This window comes from Pinus tabuliformis, chromosome 2_2 (assembly GCF_031772625.1).
Source record: "Pinus tabuliformis cultivar Carrire ecotype Pingquan chromosome 2_2, CPIR1, whole genome shotgun sequence".
In the NCBI taxonomy this organism is placed as follows: Eukaryota; Viridiplantae; Streptophyta; class Pinopsida; order Pinales; family Pinaceae; genus Pinus; species Pinus tabuliformis.
Window position 1 is genome coordinate 907,234,600 of NC_142300.1, and position 5,160 is coordinate 907,239,759.

Here is a 5,160-nt window from a genome sequence, read left to right on the forward strand (position 1 = left end):
GTGAATAGATCTAACCCTCGTAATTTTGTGAGGTATGCACAATATTCACTCGAGGGAAGCAACTAAGAGCCATCGACTGTCTTATGATTGAGAATGTTGCTACAATCAATGCTTGACTGGCTACAATGGCTGCCGAAGTGGCAACAATGAACATTGGAAAATACACAGGCTGTAGTATTGCTTTGTAAAATGTACAGCCTATGTCCCCTAGGTTTTTTATCAAATAAGTCGCTTGTCCTGTATATGTGATAAGCAGATATGGGTAAACCAACACACAAAAAAGCAAGCTACACCAAAAAAACCCAAATTTCTCATTATGGTACTAAAACTTAAGGAGGATGAAGCACACAAGTATGATGAAACACTAATAATTCTATCCTTGACATATATCTTGGATGGTACTAAAACTTAAGGAGGATGAAGCACACAGGTATGATGAAATACTAATAATTCTGTCCTTGACATATAGCTTGGACCTGGATTGATTTCCTTTTTAAATGGCCCAAGTCTGCAAACATGGCCTCGGCACCTGGATCCAGTCAGAACAAGCCTTGCTGATAAAATCCATCCAAATATTTAATAACATAATTATAAATACTCATTTCTCACAACCATAGTGGATTTGTAGAATAATTTCTTCAGCCTAGCAAATAAAATCCATTCAACTATTTGTAAACTTCAAAGTCAATTATTAAAAAACATATAAACAAGTTCCACTATGAAGAATTTTGGTAGATGCACAGCCCTCTCTTGCAGACAGGATAAATTATTGTTCAACAACCAATTTTATACATGAAGACACATATAGCACTTCAACATTGATAAAAGACATCATCATACAACATCTTGTATTGCGGTCGATTATCAGTGAAAAGTAATAGAAAGTGCAGAATATTATCAGTGTAAAGTAATAGAAAATGCAGAATATAAATCACGAGGAATGTTGTCTACCGAAAAACAAATTAAATTTATACATGAAGACACATATAACACTTCAACATTGATAAACAATAATTATACCATATAATAATGAAGAGCTTAACAAGCATCAACATGCAGTATGGGTTCCAAAACATTGATAAACAATAATTATACCATATAATAATGAAGAGCTTAACAAGCATCAACATGCAGTATGGGTTCAAAAAACATGGCTTCAAATGGCAAAAAGTTCCATATTAATAAGCAGCTACAATTAGCTGGAGTCGACCCATTCAATTAGAAGTCATAACAAGAGGTTGCGAGCCAGGGCACAAAACAGGCCACATATGAAACTTACTGAAGATGCTCGTGCATCTCTTTCAAGCAATGCATGTGAATAGTGTGACCACAAGGCAATACACTGATAAGCTTTGTAGAGTCGAATAAATACTGCAGAGGAGTCAACAAACGAGGGTTCAAATATCTAAATAACTTCAGTCTAAATTATGCTATAAAAAGAAAACTACAATTACTACACTATGCAGATAAGTGTGACCTACCTCAAAACACATAGGGTAGTTGTGGTGCATTGCTTTTTCCACACAAGGGTGGCAATCCTTCAAGCGGATAGAGTAGCAACATCCTAGAAAAAGGTACATGAGCAAATAAATCATTCTCGCACTACAATGAAACAAGGGAAGAAGCGGTGATAATTTGAGAAGAAGTAGTGATAATTTGAGAAGTCATAAAGAACATACCACATTTATAACAGTGGAAGAAATTATCGTTGCCGCCAGTTCTGAAAACCAGCACAAGTAGCTAAAGTCAAAGGCAAAAAATACATCTAATACATTTCACAATAGCATGAAAGATTACTTTACAAGAGAGCGAGAAACATCAAAGGAAAAAGAGAAAAGCATACCTGCAAATTCCACATCCATCACAGTGGTATTGCATTTTGAGTCCTGGAAAACCAAAGTGGCAAGTACAATTAGAACCAAAAGTGTATACATCCAAACCATCTTTTTATAATTTTGTAAGAGTGAAACACTTTGTTTTCCTGAACCAGAACTATTAAACCCGAAAAGGCATTAAAACCGTACCTCGTCATCAAAGAAATTGCATTTTTTATAGAAGTACTTTCCCATACAAACACCACAAGTAATGCAGGTTTGTTGAACCTGCAAAATGATAGTTCATAATCATTTTTAAAATAACTCAAGAAGCATTGTAATGTTTACCTCTAAATTTTATGCACATTATTAAAATTAAAAAGGCTCAGCTCTTACATCTTGTTCAATTCTACAATGTGAATATATAACCTGCATACATACAAGAATAACTATAAATAACAAGAGAAATATACTGCAAACATATGAGAATAACTATAAATAAACAAAAGCAATATAGTAATCCAGCAAGTTAGATAAAATTTGCTAGATAATTGACCATTTATCTTTTGAGAAGAATAAAAGTTAAATCTTTACATCTTTCAAATCTACCTTCAGAAAATATTATGATGTTACAACCTAAAAAATCTTTACTAATTACAAAGAATACATATTGTTCAGAGCATTAAGACAAACATCATAATGAATAACATCTAACTGGAAAACAAGATAGAACCTTACCTTTCGAACTTCATGGCGTGGTACATCATGTCTATCAAGTGGATGGACATCCATTGAATTCTGTTCAGATATGAGATCAATCCATACTATACCCTCACAAATGAAATTAGAAGAGATGTAATTTTCTAGTTCTATTTTAACAAGTATATAAACCAAACACAACCGTTGAACTTGAAATAGCTACAAATGAAGTAAAGAAAAAGAAGCATACTTTGGCCTCATTATGACAATGCCTATAGTCAAAGACTTCATTACAACATGGAGCCCTTATTTGGCATCTCCGGTGGTAGTGTGAACATCTGCCATCAATTATCAGTATCAAGAAAACACACATCAGTAAAATCATCCCTGTATGGAACATTTTTCACCACTTTGTAAGATGCATGGAGATACGAATAAGAATATATCAAAATTATATATAATAAATGAAAGGTATAAATGTTACATTAAAGAACAGTGTATTGAACATCTCCATTCTATTTCAAAGAAGAAATACCAAATACAGTATGGGTATGCATGTCAAACAATGTAGACACTCACTACCTTAAATATTTATGTGAAGGAAAACAAATGACCACGATGAATTCCTTCACAGTTAAAAATAGAAATATCATAGCCCCACGTTAATGAATGCTATTTTTGCACACTTCAATTCCTTGAGATTCATTATCTTAGTAGAAAGTAAATTAAGCTGAATAAAATAGAGAGACACACAAAAATACTCTTCTCATGTTAGCAATACAAAGAGGTCACTTTGGCACAACCTCTTTTCTTGTTCTATGAGATGAGATAGGTTTGCTTATGGCCAAAATTTGGGATAAATAGAACAAATATGTGGCATACCATAGCCCCACATAATATGTAATAGTTTTTTAGCCCTAAAGAAGATAAAGTTAAGAATTGAAATTAGTTCCACATAAAGAACACATGCACCAACTATAGGTTTCCAACGTTAGCAACAGAGAGAATCCACTCCATTTTCTTTTACCAATTAAGGAGAATGCCCAAAGTTTCTCCTCCTTCAATTAAGGAGAATGCCCAAAGTTTCCCCTCCTTCAATAGAGAACTATACTTAGTATAATGAAAGAACTAAATCATAAAGGAAGGTAGTTGATAGCTAGGACAGCTTCGTTTTGACACAAGTGCTGTTCTATAGACCTCGATGTTAGAGAGAAATTTGAAATAAAACTGACTGCATTAAAGGGTGCCAACAGAAATTTATTGCTGGGTCATGGACACAAAGAGGCTACCCCACGACTTCTACTGGACTACAGTAGCACACAATTACTCATTGTTCACAGGAAGCAGCTACAATTAGCTCGAGTCGACCCATATAATTAGAAGTCATAACAAGAGGTTGTGAGCCAGGGCACCAAACAGGCCACTTATGAAACTTACTGAAGATGCTCGTGCATCTCTTTCAAGCAATGTATGTGAATAGTGTGACCATAGGGCAATACACTGATAAGCTTTGTAGAGTCGAATAAATACTACAGAGGAGTCAACAGACGAGGGTTCAGATATCTAAATAACTTCAGTCTAAATTATGCTATAAAAAGAAAACTACAATTACTACACTATGCAGATAAGTGTGACCTACCTCAAAACACATAGGGCAGTTGTGGTACATTGCTTTTTCCACACAAGGGTGGCAATCCTTCAAGCGGATAGAGTAGCAACATCCTAGAAAAAGGTACATGAGCAAATAAATCATTCTCTCACTACAATGAAACAAGGGAAGAAGCGGTGATAATTTGAGAAGAAGCAGTGATAATTTGAGAAGTCATAAAGAACATACCACATTTATAATAGTGGAAGAAATTATCATTGCCGCCAATTCTAAAAACCAACACAAGTAGCTAAAGTCAAAGGCAAGAAATACATCTAATACATTTCACAATAGCATGAAAGATTACTTTACAGGAGAGCGAGAAACATCAAAGGAAAAAGAGAAAAGCATACCTGCAAATTCCACATCCGTCACAGTGGTATTGCTGTTTTGAGTCTTGGAAAACCAAAGTGGCAAGTATAATTAGAACCAAAAGCGTATACATCCAAACCATCTTTTTATAATTTTTTAAGAATGAAACTCTTTGTTTTCCTAAACCAGAACTATTAAACCTGAAAAGGAATTAAAAACGTACCTCGTCATCAAAGAAATTGCATTTTTCACAGAAATTCTTTCCCATACATGCACCACAAGTAACTTAGGTTTGCTGAACCTGCAAAATGGCAGTGCATAATCATTTTTAAAATAACTCAACAATCATTATAGTGTTTACCTCTAAATTTTATGCACATTATTAAAATTAAAAAGGCTCAGCTCTTACATCTTGTTCAGTTCTACAATGTGAACAGATGACTTGCATACATACAAGAATAACTATAAATAACAAGAGCAATATACTGCAAACATACAAGAATAACTATAAATAAACAAAAGCAATATAGTAATCCAGCAAGTTAGATAAAATTTTCTAGATAATTGACCATTTATCATTTGAGAAGAATAAAAGTTAAATATTTACATCTTTCAAATCTACCTTCAGAAAATATTATGATGTTACAAAGAACACATATTGTTCAGAGCATTAAGACAAACATCATA

At 33.8% G+C, this 5,160-nt stretch overlaps 1 long non-coding RNA gene across 1 annotated transcript; it reads right to left on the minus strand.

The window, feature by feature from the left end:
* Nucleotides 1–1,481: 1,481 nt before the first annotated feature.
* LOC149195943 (uncharacterized) lies at nt 1,482–4,560 on the minus strand. Its single transcript, XR_016255198.1, has 3 exons — nt 4,515–4,560; nt 1,680–1,720; nt 1,482–1,564 (listed from the first exon to the last, which is right to left on the minus strand). It is a non-coding gene; the product is annotated as an uncharacterized LOC149195943 (long non-coding RNA).
* Between the last annotated feature and the right edge of the window lie 600 nt (nt 4,561–5,160).